This window comes from Gymnoscopelus microlampas (assembly GCF_963454915.1).
Source record: "Gymnoscopelus microlampas genome assembly, chromosome: 1".
Taxonomy (NCBI): Eukaryota; Metazoa; Chordata; class Actinopteri; order Myctophiformes; family Myctophidae; genus Gymnoscopelus; species Gymnoscopelus microlampas.
Window position 1 is genome coordinate 54,044,154 of NC_139962.1, and position 22,671 is coordinate 54,066,824.

Genomic DNA, 22,671 nt, shown 5'->3' on the forward strand with positions numbered 1-22,671 from the left:
CAGACGGGCAAGTGCCTCTCAGACCTTAGTGTCAACCCCTGCACCTCACTGACATTTGATTCTTACAGGTCTGTTGTCGGTTCCACTTTTAAACTGCCGATAAGAGTCCGTCTTTGGGTCGTCTGGGTCATCTTCTATGAGGGCAGGCCACCTGGAACAAGAACCCACACACACACACACACACACACACACACACACACACACACACACACACACACACACACACACACACACACACACACACATTGATAAACGAGAGACGATTGAACAGATAAAACTTCTCCGAGATAAGCTGAGCTGTATTGATGTTTTACCAGTAGTGGTATGTAATGGTTCTCAAAACTGGGGTCCGGGGACCCCCGGGGTCCTTGGGGGGCTTCCACGGGGTCACCAGCAAAATATGTTAATACAGCATTACAATCTTCTTCTTTTTTAACCGCTTGATTTTGTTTGTACATTGGATATAAAAGAAATAGCAGATATGCAAGCTTTTAATCTTGAAAGTGTTTGTAAAATGTTAAATCATTTTTAATCTTCTATTCTGGGGTACTTCCTGGCACAAAACATTTTCAGATAGGATGGTCTGTGGCCAAATTTACATTTTTGGGGTCCCTTGACATGAAAATGTTTGAGAACCACTGCTGTAGTGTTTATTGTTTACCAGTAGGGCTATGTAGCCTAGTGTTATTGTTTACCTGTAGGGCTACGTAGTGTCATTTTTACCAGTAGGGCTATGTAGTGTATGAAGGTTTGTTTACCAGGGATATCCTCTCTGCTGGGCCCAGACCAGAGAACCTGGCACCAGATTACTGAAGATGGTGTAATCTTCACTTTCATCAAACTCCTCCTCAGACACCAAACAACTACTGAATACTGGATCTAGAGAGAGGGAGAGAGAGAGACTAATAACTACTACATACTGGCTCATCATGTGTACCGATTTGCGTGATGTTTGGACAAAATCGGTAGGAGTAGTATTCTGATAGTAATCATTGCTATAGAGTGTTTGTTCAGTAACAGGAGTCAGAAAATACATTTTCAGGTACAATTTCAGCCAATCAGGAGAGGGTGCCCATTTATCAGCTTCCTTTTTATAGTGTTCCAGTTCCATTTTTTTCCCTGCTCATTTCTTTGTGTCATTACTTCCAATTGCACTTGTTTAATCTGTATCCTGTCCGAGTTCTCTATCCTGATTGGATAACATTGATATCCCGGCCTAACCAGGTTTTGTTTTGTTTTGTTGTTCTCGGATGACCTAAGACTTCTTGAGGGTTCATAAAGTCAGAGCTATATTTGTGGCCTTATATTCAAAGATGAACAGCAATATTTTGAAATCAATAATTTAAAACAGGGGTCTTCAACAGGGGGTCGGGGACCCCTAGGGGATCCTCAGAGTTACTACAGGGGGTCCGCCAAATCTTTGTGTGATATGATACATTTTTTTTACCTTAACCACTTGAACCCTAGCATCCCTTTTCTGAGGAGAACTTTAGCCAAAAATAGCAGATCTACAAGCTCACAGCGAGCTTGTAGATCGGCTATTTTTGGCAAAGAGGTATAGGTGTAGAGGGAAAAAAGAACAGTAAACGTAAACAAAAAAAGTTGAATCTAAAACACAATGTTATACAGTATAGTGGGGGTCCCTGCTTCATCTCTCTCAGGTAGGGGGTCCTTGGGCAGAAAAGGTTGAAGATCCCTGCTTTAAAATGTGTGTGTGTGTGTGTATATAGCGACTTGTCTAGTGTGTAGCATGTGTAGTGTGAATAGTGTTTTAGTGTGTAATACTATCTAGTATGTGGCAGGTGTGTCTTGTAGTGGTACAGTACCAATATTCATTGTGCAGTTCCAGTTTCGTGGGAGTTCGGAAGGATCGGTTTGTGGGAGAAGTCTCCTCCATTTCCCACATTCTGGTTTGCAGCACTGGACCCAGCTTTGATTAGCTACAACACAACACAATATGACACTGTTATCATTATCAACCCATTAAGATATGACACGGTTATCATTATCAACCCATTAAGATCTGAAGAAGCATCTGTGTCACTTTTTCATTTGAGCTAAAAAGCATTATTTTACACTTTGGGCTATTCAAAAATAGCAGATATACAAGCTCATAGCGCGGCACCGAGTGGCGCGCTATGAGCTTGTAGATCTGCTATTTTTGAAAAATCGAGAAAATGTGTGCAAATTAATATATTTACATTCTTTTAAAGCGAACATTTTTAACTCAAATCTTTGCTTCTGGGAGCCCCTGGAACAACATATTTTGAGATGGGGGGCCGAGGTCAAATACATATAATTTTGGGGTCCTTGACATGAAAAGGTTTGAGCACCACTGATGTAGAAACATAGGTTTTTCAGAAAACTGTTGGGATTTAGATGACATTTTGTAGAAATCAGCTTCAGGTCTTAATGGGTTAAAATGCGACATTCTGGTAGACAGCGATGGATCTAGGGACGGGCAATATAGCGATTATAACAATATCGTGATATGAGACTAGATAGCGTCTGGGATTTGGGTTCGTTAAAGGGAACCGTTAGGAGGGAATCTTTAAGGAACCGGAATCGTTAAAATCCTAAAGGATCCCAACCCTAGCAAAGGACCTGTCTGTACTTACTGCCGTCTTCCTCATCCTCCTCTTCTTCTTCATCCTCCTCCTGTCCTCCTCTGGACTCAGGCCTCTCCTCCTCTTCCTCCCTGTTTCCATAATAACAAGGAGGTCTCAACAAGGTTCACTTCATGAACAGAAAGGTTTTTAACATAGTATTAACCTGCTGACTGTGTGTGCGTGCGTGCGTGCGTGCGTGCGTGCGCGCGTGTGTGTGCGCGTGTGCGTGCTTGCGTGTGTGAGTGAGTGACCTGGGCATCATGTCAGCCTGTTCAGCATCAGTTGAGATGTCCCCAGCCTGCTGTAGAACACAGAAACAGAAATATCTCCTCAAAGAAAGACACTGGAGGCAGAGATATCTATCTATCTATCTATCTATCTATCTATCTATATCTATCTATCAGAACCACCGCATGACTGCTTGGGAATTATTTCGTTTTTTAATAGGACATAAGTGCTTAAATGAAACATTTGCAAGTGTACTTGTTTAGGTGTTAATCCTGATGAAGATCCATTTGTGATGGAAAACAGTCCTTGCGATAAACAGTGGGAGCAGACAACAGTGCGGCAGACTCTATTATTACCCTGCACCTGATTACCAAGTGGATGGACATGTACAATTCCTATGACTTTGTTTAGGCAAACCCACTGAACGTGTGACTGTGTTCATTATAATATTTCATACCTCATCTTACTGTAACTGAACCAAACATATCATATCTTATATATCTTACAGCAGTGGTTCTCAAAGTGGGGTCCTTGGGGGGGGTCCCCAGCAAAATTAGTTAATACAGTGTCACAATCATTTTAACCACTTTAAACTTTTATACCTCAAAAATAGCAGATAGCGTGTCACTATGAGCTTGTAGATCTGCTATTTTTGAAAAATCGTAAAAATGTGTGCAAATATTTCACATATAGGGTGGTCCTTGACATGAAAACGTTTGAGAACCACTGTCTTACAGTACCTCCTGTTCCTCAATCAGTCTCTTCTCCGCTTTCTCCTCCTTCCCTTTCTTTCTCTGTCCTCCACTGGTTCGCACATTCTTGGCCACGTGGCTCTGATCCTCCTCCTCCTCCTCGTCTTGTCTTCTCTTCTTCACTTCGTCCTTTCTCCCATCCTCCTCTCCCTCCTTCACCGGTCGCTTCTTTCCTTTCTTCTTGGTGCTGCTCGGCCCTGCGGCCGTCTGCTGCTCCTCTCTTTCTCCTCCTCTCTCTCCTCCTGATTCTTGCAAGAAGCTTTTCAGAGGAGCAGTGAACCTCGGCTTAACCTTCACCATTGGCCCTGTAAATAATACAAATAATACAATCATGAATACATTATTAGGTCAGTTTTCTCATACATTCATTTGACTTGGTGTTTGCTGGTGATATTCAAAGTCCAAATGGCCTAGAAATCTACTTCCACGAATATAACAATATTAATAATCATAATAATATAGATGCATATTCTTTTTTAAATATGGTATTATTCTTTCAGTCTTGTTCCTCCTTGATATGCAGGTTTTACCTTCTTATCAACCAAGCTAGTACTATTTCTGGTACAGTTCCATTTGAATGATTCAATCAATCACTTGTCTTCATATATTAACATACAATAAGAATGTAATGCTAGTCATAGGACCACAATGGAAATTGTGGTTATCCTTTTAGCCCAAATGTCTGACTGTACCTCGTGCTGTTTACATTTCTGTCTAATAAAGTATTCAATGAATCAATCAATCAATCAATCAAAGCTATGAACCACATTAAAAAACATCGACATTAACAATAATATCAACGTCAGAGGAATAAAAAGGACTTATAGCTCAACTTTCGTTTCAATTGACTGCTAGCGTAACTTTATTCGACAAAGCTCGTTCAGATAATAGCCCTGATACAGGACTGTCAGTCATGGATGAACTTCAACAGTGTTTGAACTTTCTCCCGTTTTGGCCCGCACATCTACATGCACGTTTAGATTTCGAATATAAAGTGCTTACCTCATGGCCACGGATGTTACAATTATATACGAGCCCTCATAAGTATCCGTATCTTCCGTATTGTTCAATAAAAAGCATTTTAATCCGATCGCTGGCCATTTTCTTCATATTTTCTTCATATGCTTTTAACTACGCAACCCTATCGGTTGAGAGGTGTATTGCACTCTGATACATTATAACTCTATGAGAAAATAGCCACCGATCGCATTAAAATGCTTTTAATTAAACAATACGGACGATACGGGCACTTCTGTGGGCCCGTAAATAATTGTAACATCCGCGGCCATGGGGTAGGCACTTTATATTTGAAATCTGAACGATTATGTAGATGTACGGGCCCAAAAGGGAGAAAGTGCAAACACAATGTTGAAGTTCATCCATGACGGGTCATGACGGATGACCGTCTTGGATCCATGACTAGTGTAGATAATAGATTACATTGATATTTAACTATATTTCAGCTTGACAAAACTATGGTAAAGTTGAAGACACCTTTTATTGCCGTTTTATTGTCGTGTAACGTCATTATTATTATGTTAAACAAAATAATTATATCTAAACATTTATTTACCTGTCGCGTCCATGCTCTCTGCCTCTCTCGCACGATTGTGTCACGTCGCGTACGTTGCCGCTAAATGTTTCTGTGAGCTCTGATTCGTCGGAGTGGCATGTCGATTTGGGGTCTCCGCCAATCACGGGCTTGCGTGTAAACCCTCGTTTACTATGCGTTCAGGTGATTGGTGGGTCAGAGATTGGGGGAGGGGGAGCTGTTATGCGCGCTAGGGTGTCGCTTTTCAGAAAGAACTGATCTACAAGCTAACAATGCGCTGCTTTGCAACGCATTGTTAGCTTGTAGATCAGTTCTTTTTGACAAGCACGTGATGATAGCCTTCGTTGTGCACTTGTGCCTGATTTGTACGTACTTTATTCAGTGTAAATAAAGTTAAACCATGACATTAACTGTGCAGTGTAACCACCAGGGGCGCCACCAACAAGGCCTGAATACATTATAGTAAAGGCATTTATTTGGGAGGTAAAGGGGGGGAAATGGTTGAGTGAACTTGATTAAGTCCAAGAACAACAGAAAATATGAAAAGATTGATTGATTGATTGAATACTTTATTAGACAGAAATGTAAACAACAGCACGAGGTACTGTCAGACATTAAGACTAAAAGGATAACACAAAAAAGTCCTGGGTTTCCATTGTGGTCCTAGGTACTCAATTCATCAACATAGCATAAAAATAACACCAAAACCTGTTTGAATTGTCCAAGAACAACAGAAAAGATAATGCTGGAAATTATTTTTTATTTTTTTTCAAAGGTGTTGCAGTGGTAGCCTATGGCTTTTTTTTTTTTTTGCTTTGTAACATCACTAATCCATAAATGTTGATTAACATCAATTAAAAAACAACATTATTTAAATATGACTTAAAATAGCAGTTTTATACTGCTTTAAAGATATTTGTTAATGACAAATTGGCACTAAATCCACAATCATACATATGGAGTGATGAACATAAACATGTTAGACTCCCAAGTAAAACTTTATCATCATTGTGAGTTGTCTGTCTCATCTTCATCGTCATCACATAGGCAGCCTTTGCTTTTTTTGCACACCCAGATGCAGATCCTTTGCAGTTACATGCAAACAGCACACTTAATGTCATGCTTCGCCTTATACAAGACACAAGTTCACAAGACAGACACTGTCTGTGTCTTGCTTTTTTTGTTTCGCTTTCCCCACACTGTTTGTTGTGGTTTGTGTTGTGAAGCACTTTGTAAACTTATTTTTGAAAGGTTCTATACAAATAAAGATTTTTATTATTATGTTGTATGCACCTCCTCCGGCTGTGCAGTCTCTCCTGCAGATGCATCTGGTGATGACCTGTATATCATCATTATGAGTTTCTGTGGAGGCTGTGTGGCGGTTGGTGGTAAGTCAGTTTTATGACAGGGACAAGTCCCCCAAAAGTTTCTTTCCATCCCCAGGCCATGCTTGTGGCAGGAGTTCGTCTGCAGTTCCCTTCCATTGCTGTACCTGGTAGAAGGCCTCACTCACTCACTCACTCACTCACTCACTCACTCACTCACTCACTCACTCACTCACTCACGCACTCACTCACTCATCCCATGGCCTAGGGGGCCGTAGGGGTGTCATGGTGGATGCTTGGGCAGTCAGGGATCTCCAGCGCTCTCGATCTTCTGCTGTGCATAGCAGGGTTTGGCAGGTGCAGCCAGTCCATTCCAGGACTTTCTCTGCCTGCCTCTTCTTCGCTTTCCCTCTACTGTCCCAAGTAGGATGGTCTTTGACAGGGACGTATGTCTTGTGACATGACCATACCAGGCCAGTAGGTAGCCGTAGGCCAGGTAGACGTTACAATTTAGGGATTTAGCAGATGCTCTGATCCAGTGCGACAGGTGTGAGATCAGAGAAAATGGCATGTGTGTTGAACAATGCCAAGAGGCTGGCTCAGGTCAAAAAATAAATACATAATTAAATAAACAATAGGCCAGTGGTTCCAAAACTGAGGGTCGGGACCTCCAAGGGATCCCCAAATTATTTTGGGGGGTCCCCAGATGATCAGCTTAATGTGCAACATAGTTTTCTCACTCAACAGTAAACAAACCAACATACAGTATAAGTGTACACAGGGTATCCTTTTTCATACCAAATTGGCTAAATTGTCAAATTGCGAAAATAGCTGATCTACAAGCCTCGCAGTGCGAGGCGCTGTGAGCTTATAGATCGGCTAATTTCACAATATTTATCTGTTGTACAAAATGTAATGCCTCAACTACTACAATTCCAAGAGCAAGCTTGTCAGGGTGGGGGGTACCCAGTTCAAATATGATTATTTTGGGGGGTCGAAGCCTGAAAAGTTTGGGAACCCTTAAAGGCTACTTTAGATTATGCATCTAAAGAGATGTTTATAACACCGTAGTGAGAACCTTGCACACAGCACCATCAAACTTAAGCGCTATAGGACCAACAGACAAACTGTGTTGTCATAATAATCTTATGAATTCTTGATTCTTTGATCATTTATTTTGTGTTTATTGTTTATTGATATTATTATGATTGCTACTACTGAGGAAAAAAGGTTTTTACTCGTATGTACCTGTACACAAGATACAGACACAATAAAGAAACCTGCAAGAAAACAAACCCACTTTGGTCCATTTGTGCATCTAAGGGTTAATAATTAACCGCACGCACTGTATTGCATCCAATCTCATATAAAATGCAGGTTGATTGTGGACAGTATTGAACCTTTTGTGTGGACATCAGACAAGAAGACATGCATAATTGTTTAACGTGGGCATCCTACAATGGGAGATTGTGACATCACCAATTTTAGTATTTTTCAATTAAAACCATAAAAGCTGATTCTAAAAGAACACAAAGTTCAAAACCATGATAATGTTTCATATATGGAACCTGCTGCAAATAAACTAATGATAAAACATGACGGTTTCTCACACTTCTTCAACCCGGCAGCACAGAAGAGCTATACAAACACAGCAGTTTCAAGGTAGGCACCCAAGATTAGTGTCACCAATTTATTATCCAACGAAATGTAAAAAATGGTCACTATCTCCCCTACAGTTCCTGGGTTATGACATTCATTAAAGGCCAGAACAGTGTTTTTTTGTAGAACATTATGACTGATCTTTGACCTTTTGGATATAACATGTCATGACTTAATAATGTCTGGGAAATGTTGTCATAGCATATGAATTCTTGAGTTATGGCCAAAAACATGTTTTGTGAGGTCACAGTGACCTTGACCTTTGGCTTTGACGACCAAATTCAGTTCACCTTGAGTCCGAACAGATGTTTGTTCCAAATTTGAAGAAATTCCGTTAAGTGAGTGACCCATACTGTGGGTCAGGAGTCTTTTTTCTGTCGCGTGAGGCAGCTTGATGTACAAGTACTGTACACCCCCTTGGACATGAAGCTAGTATGTCACACTTGTCACAGTGACTCTCAGGGAACATACTGTAACATGGCTGTGTCTTGTGTGTTGTCCCCAGTGAGGCGAGATTTCCTTTTGCTGACCCAGGCGAGCCGTGAGAGTGCCCAGCAGGGAGGCATTGGTTTCCATTTTTATAGTCCTCTGTATGACTCTGCCAGGGATTGAACCCTAACCTCCCAGTCTCAGGACAGACACTCCCACTAACCACGAGGCCACTGAGCTGGTGTTCACAAGAAAATTGAAAAATGGTGAATATTTCATATTAGTATGACAACATGTCTACTTCAATGCAGCACAATATTTGACTTATTAGCCATAAAAAAATGTTTTGCATGTTTTTCTGTAACCACGTTTTAATGAAGATGGATTACATTGGTGGAGCCAAATGTGGAAAGAATGCTGGAGGTAAATGTATCTACATTATTGATAGGCTACTTTTCACAGGATACAGATTATGCTAACAGCAATTCAGCCGAAATATAGCTAGAAGTATTCCTGCATTGAAAATGGGTATGGGAGAGGGAGAGCAGATTTGAAAGTGAGGCAAGATGGCAAGGAGCTCTGGGAGGGGATACCGTAAAGCTTGGAGTCCTGCTGGATTTTGACAACATGCCTTAGAAAATGGGTGAAAAACAACAGAGATGGCCAGCATATGTTCATATTGTCATGTGTTGTTCTATGGTTATCACTGCACCAGCATTCACCGAAACAAATTCCAGAAATACAACACACTGGGGCAATAATACTACAGTACAGCAAGTGCAATATGCTGCTCTTTCATCAGTATTCTTTGTTTAAATCAATATTGTTCTACGTTAGATTTGTACAAGCACAAAATCAGCTTGCCTGGCGTTGCTGGGGTAATTGTGCTGATAACGCTTTCCTTTGTGAAGCGTCGATCAGCGTGTTCAGGTTTCAGTAGGCTATACCCAGCATTGGCTGGGTTATTGTGTGGGTGAAATAGGCTCTCTCAGCTCTCCCTCAACAGATTATTGCATGGGTGACATATCCCTCTCTCCTTCCCACCCTCCCCCTCTCTCCCTCTCTCCCTCTCTCCCTCTATCCCTCTCTCCTTCTCCCTCCCATCGCTCAGGTTGTTGAGGTTTGGTACCTACCCAGTATTGTCCAGGTTATCACGTGGGTGAAATAGGTGGTCTCTCACCCGCTCTCTCTCTCTCTCTCTCTCTCTCTCTCTCTCTCTCTCTCTCTCTCTCTCTCACCCTATCCCTCTCTCTGTCTCCCTCTCTCCTCCCTCCCCCTCTCTTTCGCTCATCGAGCTCTGGTCCAAGGTCATTGTGATGTTGGGCATGTCCATATTTGGGCATAATCTGCCCACCCGCATTCCACAGACAGACAACTTGAACTATATATATATATACATATATAATTACTTATTTATTAGATTCCCTATTTCATATCTTGCATTATTGTTGGCCCAGGTGAGAACCTATTAAGTCCCCCATTTTATGTTTTGTTCTCTACTTTATGAGTATATTTTGTTACTGCTAAATGTTGGGAGCTTGTGTAGCAGTTAGTACACCAAATGCCTAATTATTGACTGACAGTTTTTCCTATGTTGGACTACTTCCCTTTGTGGATCTACCATGTGGATTTGTTTTAACCTGTGAAGTTATCGCCTTGTGTGGACTACCTTCTTATGTGGACCTGCCATTGTGCTGCTACTTCTTTTGCACTTTATCTCTACTACATCATGTACCTGCTGCTATGTGGACCCATTGCCACTCTTTGCACCTTATGTCTTAACTCATCTACATACCTACAGCTTTTTTATGCGGTAGTAGGCATTTTATGCTGTGTATATGATTGTAGATACAGTATCATAGATGTTTCTTTTTCTGTTTTTCTCCTCTCTCTCCATCACTCTGCCCCCCCCCCCCCCTTTTTATTTGTTTCTTTCCTGATTCTGATTGACTGATTCTGACCTGTAAACTTGTAACAAGTTGCAGTTGATCCACACATCGCCCATTTGGCCACAAGAGGTCGCTCAGAGCCCACACCACTGCCATGATGTAAACTCTGAGCAGAGCCACGGGAACGTAGCACGCATGCGTGTTGTCCCCAGTGAGGCTTGGAGACCATTTCCTCTTGCAGGCCCAGTCAGCAACTCCACACACACACTGCCACATTCACTCGTACACACAGACAGCAGAAGCAACAGTCCAAGCAATCCGGTCCCAAATCAGAGCCTCGTTTCGGATGATTGTCCCCGTTTGAACACACAGGCAGTAAACAGTCGCCGGACGGATGTCCCCGACAGACAGGACAACAACAGAAGGTCCTCCTCCTAATGGGTCTGCAGCGTCGCTAGTGTTTACAACATCATCCACATCTGATTCTGAAGTGATCTCTCTCTGTACGGGTGAGTTGCACGCACACACACACACACACACACACACACACACACACACACACACACACACACAGAGTGCAAGCAGTGTTTTGTCTTCCTACTGCTGCAGCAGCAATGCTTTTATGTTTCATAATAAACGTCAAACCACAGCTCCATTAATGTCCGTACACTGCTCCCTGTAATGTGTCAATCTGTGTTGTTAGACATGAACTGTTCATAATTGCAGCGTTTAGCCCTATAGCAGCGGCTACATTGTAGCCTTATTCATCTGTCGGGGGAATGGATACAATGTAGTGTAGCAGCAGAATGGACTATAGCAGCACTAGGGTCAGCCCATTTCCATTGATGCCGCGTGTGTTGTTCTGTTTTTTTCATATTCAATCCATTACACTTGATATATCACTTGTTTTTCATATAGGGCCATGTTACAATGTGTTCATCACGTCTGGTCTGGAACGGCATGTTGTGTGAACGATTTGCCATGCACATTGTGTGTGTGTGTGTGTGTGTGTGTGTGTGTGTGGTGTGTACTGTACAGTGTATTGTTATTGGTTGTGTCGCGTGCCCACGACGAGGCCCCGGAAACCACGTTAGGTTTATGTGTTATAAATGGTTTGTCCAGAGAGGAACCTCTCTGTATGACATATACGTTATATCGCGATATTTACCGAACCAAACGACGACCTTCAATTATGTCGCGATATCTGAGCGTTTTATCTTGACTTCACTTATCTCTACATTGTATACCTCCTAAAGTGTAATGTACTGTACCCCCATGTGCCATACTAGTGACAGTTTAAATGTACTGTACCGCCATGTGCCAATGCCATACTAAAGACAGTTTAAATTTGGTTTTTAATCATTATTTTTCTCTACTTTGTTAAAATATGCAATTAAGTAGTCTCTCTCTCTCTCTCTCTCTCTCTCTCTCTCTCTCTCTCTCTCTCTCTCTCTCTCTTTATATTATTACATGTATACATGTATTATTACATGTGTACTATTCAGTTGTTCCATAATGAGCATTAATATAGTCTATCTGTATCAGAATTGGGTACAGTATATTACTCTGGGCCTAGTTGCACCATGCATACTTAAGCATGCTGTAACATGACTTAGAGCATTGGTACTTTTATTGTTCCTCTACAAAATGTTAACACACCAAATCACTTTTATGTATTTTTCCTGAAGGAACAACTCATAATGCATTTAATGATGCCGGTGTGCAAAATTGTGCAAAATTATAACGTATACTTAACTGACAAAGCTCAATTCTAAAATTCTATATGCAGTGCAACCACCCAGCCTATTATTGTCCAACATTCAAATATCTTATGACAAGGACATCATGTCACACAGTCATGGATGTCTTGATTGCAAAGATAGCGTTAGACCACTGACTAATATATGGAGAAATGTCATTTGTGGATGTTTACTGGATGGTAATGACATGGCAGTGAACTAAATGCTGTCTTAAATATCCCACTAATTACAGTGAGGAGTGATCATTGGAGTGACATGATGAGCTTTGGGATTTCACTTGGAGAAATCTGTTATCAACATGGTGAGAACTTAAAGTGTGTGTGTGTGTGTGTGTGTGTGTGTGTGTGTGTGTGTGTGTGTGTGTGTGTGTGTGTGTGTGTGTGTGTGTGTGTGTGTGTGTGTGTGTGTGTGTGTGTGTGTGTGTGTGTGTGTGTGTGTGTGTGTGTGTGTGTGTGTGTGCGTGCATGTGCAAGGGGGGTGTGTGTCGTGTGGCCAGGGAAAAGCAGACTCCAACATGTTCAGGATCTGTAATGACGTTGTCTGTTGAGGCCGACCTGTTGCTGCTATGCTTGGATGTTCCAGTCGGTTTCTTCAGGGTCTGGCTGAAGCAGCAGCACAGAATATCGTTGCTGTGGGGGCCAGAAACCTCTTCTCTCTATATTTTCACTTTTTGTGTTAAATTAATGCCCTACTTGATCATACTACAGTGTCAGACAAAAGCATGAAAAGTAGTAGATCCACAAGCTCGAAATGTGGCGTGAAGCGGCCCGCGTCGAGCTTGTAGATCTGCTACTTTTGCAATTTTTTAATTGGAATCCTGAAAAGTAACAATTTTGGACGTATGAGGTTTCCACCCGACAGAGACGATATGCTTGTTGCGTCTCTGTTGTAATACAGAAGTGTGCACATTGACCTAGATGTTTAGATTTTGGCAGATCAGTTGCTGGCATTGTAAACATCCATACCTCGTTGAACATGAACTTACTTAATTAAAAACTTCAGCCAGAGCGGCTGGGAACTAATTAGTGAGGTCAGCGAAATGTGGTCTTTTGATGATGGAAAGACAACCTGCCTAAGTACACCATGTGGAGATGTCACTGAGTAAAGAGCTTGTTATTGTCACTCCTCATTTTAACGCTCGTACAATTGTGCAAATAGCACGTGTGGGCAATGGGCGTGCAATTGGATGTGCCATTAGGGCTGCAACTGTAGTTTATTTTCTTAGCTGATTATTCTGTCGGTTGCTTTTTTGATTAATTTAATACATACACATTTATTGAAACATTTTCGTCTATAATGACTTGCCTCAAATAGGGATTTCTTTTACTATTTCGTTTTTTATAATCGATTAAGTTGATTAGTTCAATCAACTGTTGCACCCCTATATGCCTTCATTTCCCGGATACCTACAGAGAGAGAGGAACAGCACGAATCCAATGCTACTAGGCTGACTTACTCTCCAATCAGTCTGTGAAGACGGGCAGACCCATCTTGTGTAGCGAGGACATTGACTACATCGGGTCACTTTCTCATCACTATCTGCTCTCTGTCAATAGCTCTTAACCACTCTTGCATTGAATGACTGATGGCTAGATTGGAGAAGTCCCTGTGCTGTGTGGCTTGAGGAGGCCTTAACGGTTGTCAGGCAAGGCCTGTGGGCCTAGTCGGTTGTCTGTTTTCCTTGTTCCATTGAAGGGCTTTAGGAAAGAAACCCACTCTGGTCTGGCAACGCAATCAGTGAGGAAGTGGATAGGCCTTACTACGGATAGGCCTTATTACGGACTTACGCTAAGCTCTGAGCTTGGCTCAACGCGCCCAGCAGGGTAGGTAATGGCTGCTCTGTCTGTACGCCGTTGTGTCTCCGTTGCACATTTGACGCCTCTCCAAGGCCCTGCTGACCTTAACACAATGACCGCATTTAGCTGCTTCCTCTCCCAGCCTGTCCCCTCTCCAACGTCCACTGTCCTCTACACCAGCATCAGATTGTAGGATTTTAAGTGTTGCGTGTGGGCGAAAATAGCCGATCCAAAGCTCACAATGCGTCACATCATCATCACCATGCGCTGTGAGCTTTCAGATGTGCTATTTCTGTTATTTCTGAGAAAAAAATATTGCGATACAATACGGGTATTGCCATCACCGATACGTATCCCGATATTCAATATTTTGAGCACAGGCCTACAGTTGCTGACCTAGTACTGTATCTAGTTACTATTTGCTGCACTAAAGTGTTTCTTAGTTTTCACCCTGTTGTTGTTGACTGGGGTTCATGTTATTGACTCTGATCTTGCACTTTGTAAGTCGTTCTGGATAAGACGTCTGCTACTGTAAATGCCTAAATGGTGTCAGGAGGTGTAATGTGTGTGTGTGTCCAACAGTGCATTGGCTCCTTGTACAAAGACAACTTTATGTTGCTTAGTGAGTTGCCAGAAATAACGTGACTGAGAAGCCGCATTCCTGTGGCTGCAAAGTGTCTCAGCATCCAATCTCTGAAGTGCGCAGACTTGTGCAGACAATTCCAAGTTGTGGCAAGATTTTTGCAAAGATAGCAAAGCCAACTGTGCATATATGCCCATTGATATGGGAGGAGGGGAAACTGAAAGTGGTAGCAGTTTCTGCATTGCACCTGCAGCTGTTCCTCTTTTTAGATCATACTCGAATGTGTTCTCCTGTTTAAACCACAAAGACATGAACAAATCTCTGCCATCCACGTCCTCCCACTGACTTCTTGCTCAGTGACACCTCTGTACTGTCTGTTTTCATGTGTCATCTCTCAACAGGTTAAATCAAGCCTAACTGTCAATTTTAAATGTAGAATTCTGAAGTAATGAAATGTCCAAAACTGTCAGATTGCTGACTGAATCATAACTACATGACATGATGAATATTTTTTGGTAGAGTGACAATCTTGTCGAATGAAGTACAGCACGCAACACAGACAGTATATGAGCATATGAGTAATTCAGAATATGAATAATGAATAATAAATATGTAAAACATTCTGAAATAATACAGTGTAGTAGAAGTGTACCACGTGAACCCTAGCATTCTGTGAAAATAGCCGATCTACAAGCTCATGTAACGCCCTGGACTCGAACCCGGGTCTCGTCCCGCGTGGAAATCCAACATCTTAACCATTAGCCTAAAGGGGAAATCCCCTTTAGGAGATATTAGGCTTTTGGTCATCAGGCAGAGGCTTTGAGCCACTACTGCTACACTCAGGTGTTGCGATGCGTTGTAAGCTAGATAGGCTATTTGTTCCGAAGAGATGTGGTGTTAGAGGGAAAAAAAGAATGAGGCCTAGTAAAGATACCTGGGGGACTCCGGTTAACCAAGTACCGTATATAGGGTTTAAGTGGTTTCAGGGCTTATTTACTTTTGTGGTGTTCACAGGCTGATCAACTTGCATTTGCACTTTTGCACTTCCACCTTTTTTTTTTTTAGGTGGAAGTGCAAAAGTGCATTGGACCACACTAGTGTCAGACCTTTGAAGACACTCGTCATTACACCTGACCAGGCTATTCAGCAGTGCTGAGTGAGACCTAGTCCTGCCGTTGCTGTTCCTCCCGTGTTTCCGGCTGACTGCCAAGGGAATTCGTCCCCGAGTGCCTGAGCTCCATTCTCTGCGCACTAGTGTTGCTCGGCATGTCGTCCTCCTTCTTCGCCACTGTTCAGCAGCTGTGGTGCTGCGATAGGGCCGCCCCTCCTCTCTCCTCCTGGCCACCATGCTGCCCAGTAGAATAGCTCCATTGTGGGCGCCGTCTTGGGTGAAACACGCAACGAGGCCTCTCCATCTGGACAGCGGATGGCCAGGCAGGCTGGCGCTTGAGAGCGGGCCATGGAACCCACCCTGACTGGCCCGCTTGGCATGTAGGTCTTCTCCATGCTAAGTTAAATGTTATGATTGTGTTATTGGCTTGAAGAGTATAGGCCTACGTTTTCAATCACAACTGTTTGGCTGAAGATCCAATACTACATATCACGTTGTGGTTAATCCATTCAATCCGGTAACGCATCCGTGTCATTTTAAATTTTAGCTAAAATCCCCCGCTACGAGCTGGTAGATCTGCTGTTTTTGAAAAATCTTGAACATTTGTGCAAATCTTTGAATATATATATATTTTTTAAACAACATTTCTAACTCAAATCTTTGCTTCTGGGAGTCCCTGGAACAACATATTTTGGGGGGTCCTTGACAAGAAAACTGAAGACATTTGTTGAGACATTACAGTTTGACAGTTACAAATGTTCGCTTTAAAGAAATATATATTCAAACTTTTGCAATTTTTTTTTGTGCAAAATTTGCAAAAAAATGCAAGATTTTTCAAAAATAGCAGGTCTATCTGTATACAGCTCGTATACCTGCTATTTTTGAATAGCCAAAGAAATCTAAAATGACAGAGATGCCTCCCCGGATTGAATGGTTTAAACTAAGGGGAGCTGGTCAGTGACAGTCGTGTGCTTCAGACCGGCTCAGACTGCGCTGGAGTGACAGCATAATTGATTTGACCTACTTTTGTTAGCGCATTGGCATGATGTAATTCATTTATTTGGGAGCATCTGTGAGAGCATCATTTTAAATGTTAATGGTATAAAAAAAAAATCAAATGAGATTTGGCCATATAGATAGAAATGTGCTCAGTTTTGGCTATTTTCTGGGTGTTAGGGATAAATAAATAAAAATAATGACGTATGAGAGGTCAGGGTTGAGTTGCAGCTCAAGTTGTTTTGTTGCATTTGTTTGTATGTACTTGTAGTTGGACTGGGACTGGGCTTACAGGCTCTGACGGCTCCCTAGGGAATGTGCATCAAAGGTAATTATTCTACTGCTATTACTGCGGATTGCGAGATTAGCTCCAGCGGAAAGGGTACATTTGGGACCCCTGGTGGGCCCCGGACCAGACGTTGACAAACAGTGGGCTAGACTTACTAACTACTTACTTTATTGTGAAGGGGATTGATTGATTGATTTTGTCTTTATTAATGTCTAACAGATGACTGTTGGGAAATTAAACTCCAATAGTAAGAAGAAGTTCCATCCACGTTAGTTAGTTCATAACTAACAGTTAACACTCTGTCCTACAGTCTTGATTTCACACCTTCAAATCTTATTCTGTTCTTCTCTGCCTCTCACTGGAACCAGTAAACTAGTGTGCAGTCAAACCTTAGTTATTAAGTGGTTCACTGGCCTCCTTTAAAACAGCCCTGAAAATTCACCTTTCAGGAGGCCAAAGGGGGGAAGTAATTATCCCTTTTACAGGCGAGTCGACCACCCCCCACTTTCTTTACCCCCCCCCCCCTTTTCAACTCTGTATATATATAGTGTTTTATATTTGTGATAATATTGAATGTTGGTGTTGTTTTTAATATGTTGATGAATTGAATACTTAAGACCCCAATGGAAACAAGACCGCAAGGACTTTTTTGGTGTTATCCTTTTAGACCGAGTGTTTGAATGTTCTCTGTACTGTTTTGCATTTTTTCTAATATAATATTCAATCAATCAATCAATCAGTGTTCATGCTACATACTGTACAGTTACAGTATTATGTATGTCATCTATCTCAGTGCTCTCTCTGTCTAGTAGAAAATGTGATCATGCTTGCTTAATCACTTTCACTCCGGCATCCCTCCCATACTTTGGGCATGTCAGACATTCATTATATTGTCAAAGAAATTGTCTCACTATGTGAGCTTGCAGATCAGGTTTTGTCGTTTGACGTACAGTAAGTATATCAGGCTTAACCCATTCAATCCGAGAACGCATCTGTGTCATTTTAGATTTTAGCTATGACCATGATTTTATACTTTGGCTATTCAAAAATAGCAGATATACAAGCTCATAGCACGGCACCGAATGCCACGCTATGAGCTTGTAGATCTGCTATTTTCTTTTAAATCATGAAAATATGTCCAGATCTTTGAATATATATTTTTAAAGCAAACATTTGTAATTCAATTCTTTGCTTCTGGGGGTCCCTGGAACTAAATATTTTGAGATGGCATATCATTTTGGGGGTCCTTGACATGGAAAAGTTTGAGCACCACTGATATAGAAACATATGTTTTTCAGAAACCTGTTAGGATTTAGGAGACATTTATAGATGCGTTCCCGGATTGAATGGGTTAATCACTTTCAACCCGGCATATTGTCAAAGAAACATTCCAAAAAAGAGTGAAAATACAAGCTCACAATGTGAGCTCGCAGATCAGGTTTTGTCGCTTGACGAAGTATATCAGGCTTAACTTACACTTAACTACTGTACCATGGATGAAATTAATTGAATGAACGAATCAACGCTCTGGGCAGGACGCCGGCGACGCGTTTCTGTGGAGGTTACCGTCAGATGATGTTTATGTTCTATTCTATTCGATGTGTGCCCACGTAAAGGCGGAGTGTGTAGTAAGAGGAGGCTAGCTCTACAGGTCAGGTAACATACCAGAGGAGGCTGGGCAGATCCTGTAAGCTCCCTCTACTAAATGTGATTTATGATCCTTGTTCTGATGTCCTACCGGAGGGCGATGATTTCAAAATAGTGCCGTGCAGTAATCCACACCTAAATGGACATCAATCAATCAGGACACGTGCACACGCACTCACGTCAGGCACGCACACATGTTTGTGTGTTTGCTATACTCATGAGGACATCAAATTTTTAGAATCGAAAATGGCTAAAAATAGACAAACAATAGCCGAAAAATAGCTGATCTACAAGCTCATTGCTTTTAGATCAGCTATTGTATGGTTATTTACGGTTTGTTCCTCAAATTCTACTATACTTGTGGGAACATTTGGTCCTCACAAGTATAGTAATACAAACACACACGTGTGTGCGCATAAGCATTTTCCTCTCGTTCCCTCGATATATGCATCAGGCATACAGATGAATTTTCTTGTTTCTTGTTCTCTATGCATCACGCAAACCTACACACACACACACACACACACACACACACACACACACACACACACACACACACACACACACACACATGCGCGCGCACATAGTCGCATACAGATGCATTTTCTTCTCGTACTCTCTATATATGCATCACGCAAACCTACACACACACACACACACACATACACACACATACACGGACATGTAGTGCCAGTCAGGCGGCCATGGTTATTAATTATTTAAACGGCGGTAGTGTAGTGTTGTATTGTGTTGGAGGGTTTGGGGCTTTGTGTGCAGGAGTGTGCTGCTGATTTGAATTAATGAGCAGCAGATAAATTTGAGTGGCTGGGAACAGCCGGTCTCTTCCTGCTCTGAGTGGAGCCATGCAGAAGAGCCCTCATCAAGATATTTAGTCTGGCCTGGCCGACAGTGGGAGGCAGCCAGCCCACAGCCTGTCCCTGGTTTGATCTGTGTGTATATCAGTGGTTCTTCTGCCCAGACATTTTCCACGTTAAGGACCCCCAATGTTGGTTTATATGCATTTGGCCGTGGACCCCCCCCCCCCCCCATCTGAAAACATTTTGTGCCAGGGACCCCCATAATAAGAGAGGATTTGTGGTGTTAAAATATTTAAAGATTATTGCAGATATTTCACACATTTTCAGGACTTTTCATTACAAAAAGAGAAACAAGGGAACCAGGAGACCTGGTACTGCCAGACCCCTAGTGGTTGAGATCTGGTTGGCTTCGCATGACGTGTGTGCAGAGGAAAAGAGGGGCCGACCGACCGACCGACCGACAAAGCCTCATGTAGGCCGACCCCCTGGGTCTGGCAAAAAAAGAAGATCTACAAGCCCACAACGTGTTGCATCTCAGCACGTTGTGTGAGCTCATAGATCTGCTATTTGTTGAATAGCCTAAGTATGGTATATTAACACATTTTCGCTGGGGACCCCCTGGATAGCTAACAGGGACCCCACTTTGAGAATCACTGGTTTATATACAGTTGATGGGTTTGATGCGGGCAGTGGCACCCAGGGGTGCTGCTGTACATAACCACTAGACTTGAACCCTGGCGTCCCTTTGCTGGGCATGATGTCATAAGGCAAACATTCTGTGAAAATTGCCAATTTGCAAGCCCACAACGGGCCGCGACACGTCGGGCTTGTAGATATGCTATTTTCACTATAAAGAATAAAATAAATCGTAATCATAATCTAGGCAAAAGTTTGAAATAATCATGATATTTGGATTTGAAGTCCCATCGCTCAGACCTATACACTCGTATACCATTCATGGCCTATAGTTCCTACTAGCAAAGCAGGGGTGAATCCTTTTTAGAAATGGCTTTAGGGCTGTTAACAAGTTTAGTATTGGTATTTATGTATTGTTTTTACTTTATTGTGTATTATGCACCCCTCCAACCTAAGTTTTTCACAGTGCATGTACTCTTACATCCTTGTGACAATAAATCTCTTGAATCTTGGATCCCAGTAAAGCAGCTGTGTTTTGGACATCATGGGCTTTCCCCTGCTGTGATCTGTAATCATCCTGCCCTCAGCAAAACAGCACCTGTGTGTACTGGCTTAACTGTCATTCGTATTGAGAGCCCATGTGCCGAAGAGAAAGAGGAAATGGCCATGATGTCGATATCATGTTCTCGCTGGGGGTGTTTTTATTTTATTTTATATAACTGTACCGCTGTTGTTAATTTTGTTGTTGTTGTTTGAGGTGGTGTCTTGTAGAAGATGCAGCGTGAGTCACCCGCCGTGATGAGCCTTTCCTCACAGTGGGGAAACTACGCCGCTCCCACTTTCATCTGGTGTTTGATGCCACTGGAGACGACTCACGCAATGCAGTCCAGCAGATACGCATCAGAAATAGATGCCTCGCTTTAATGATGCTTTGGGAAGTAAAGTGATATGAGCAAGTTCGACTAAGGTCTACAGAGTTTCTTTAGGGAACTGCAGTAAAAAAATAATGTACTGGGAATGTTTTTGATGTGCAAAAATACGGAAGTCGCCCCTTTCTTAACCCTGTAAGGCCGGGAAGGAAACGCATGGGTGTCATTTTAAGGTTTCTTTGGCTATTCAAAAATAGCAGATCTACAAGCTCATAGCGCGGCACCGAGTGCCGCGCTATGAGCTTGTAGATCTGCTATTTTTAGAAAAATCGTGTCCCTGGAACAAAATATTTTTAGATGGGAGGGGGTCCGCGGACAAAGACATATTATTTTGGGCGTCCTTGACACAAAAAGTTTGAAAACCATTGATAATAATAATAAGCAACATAAGTAAAAAAAGTATTAAAAAATGTCTTTAGGGAAAAAAGAATTGTCAAGACATTTGTAAAATTGAGGTTTTTTTTTTTGTGAATTTGTAAAAAGATTTGAGTTAAAAACTTTAGCTTTAAAAAACAGGGTCCCCACGGTCATGAAATTCCTGGAAATATTTTGAAATAAAAAATAAATAAATCCAGTACTGGAAAAGGTTTGAAATTGATCAAACATCATCAAAGGTCCTGGAATTTATCAAGGGTCCTGGAAAAATATTTGGCTATGCATTGTTTTTGGCTATTGATTTTGTTAAGACAAAATATTTTCATAAACATGAATAATATTACACAAAATATGTAACATAAGTAGTTTTTCGCCGAACGGGCTGTGTGACGGCAGCCTAATGTATGTCTCAAACTTTATTTTTGCTACACTGCCTATCTTTGGGCATTCTACATAGGAGTAAGAGACACATTATTGCGCCGAATGATTGTTATATAGGCCTGGAAATTGGGCTAAATATTCTGGAAAAGTTTTGGAAATTCATTGCTAAAAATGTGTGGGGACCCTGAAAAAAGTATATATATATTAAACCTAAAGATTTGCACACATTTTCACAATAAAAAAATAAAATAGCAGATCTACAAGCTCATAGCGCGGCACTCAGTGCCGCGCTATGAGCTTGTATATCTGCTATTTTTGAATAGCCAAAGAAACCTTAAAATGACACACATGCGTTTCCTTCCCGGCCTTAAAGGGTTAAGTTAAGTTTCTGTAGAACCGCACGTAGGCTACCCCAGGTGGACTAGGATCAACCAAAACCTTCTCTACTGTTTCCCCCTCTCTTATATCTCCCGCTGTCTCTCTCAAATAAATAAGAGAAATATACAAAGGATGTTGGACTGCATACTTTTTCCTTTTTTCGATGAATAAATGTGAAACCTCAGTATCGGCTGTTTATAAATGGACATTATTGATGTGATGTGAGGAGGGATTAAGGCCGAAGATTTGTCCAGCTTACACACGACCCTTGAACTCACGTTTATAGGCCCAGTGAATATGACAGCTGTATAACGAGGACAAACTCTTAGTCCACATCCCTGTATTGAACTGAAGTCCAGTATCCAAGACACCGTTATAAATAATAGAAAAACAATCAAATGTTCATACAGCCCTTATATTATATTTTGAAAGCTATTTTGAAGGGTGTTTCAGCTGGAGAGGAGAGATACATACAGTAACTACAAAATGTGATCCGTAGAGCACAGACCGCCACCAAGGTGGCAGTTTG

General features: G+C 41.8%; 1 protein-coding gene across 2 annotated transcripts in view; it reads left to right on the plus strand.

Moving 5' to 3' along the window:
* The first annotated feature begins 10,676 nt into the window (after window positions 1-10,676).
* Window positions 10,677-22,671, plus strand: part of cskl (c-src tyrosine kinase-like) — an 82,996-nt gene continuing 71,001 nt past the window's right edge. Inside the window, exon 1 of one of the 2 annotated variants that reach the window (XM_084076166.1) lies at window positions 10,677-10,952. The gene's annotated coding sequence lies outside the window, so the exon portion shown is untranslated. The remainder of the gene's footprint in view (window positions 10,953-22,671) is intronic. The other variant, XM_084076167.1, reaches the window with a different exon arrangement.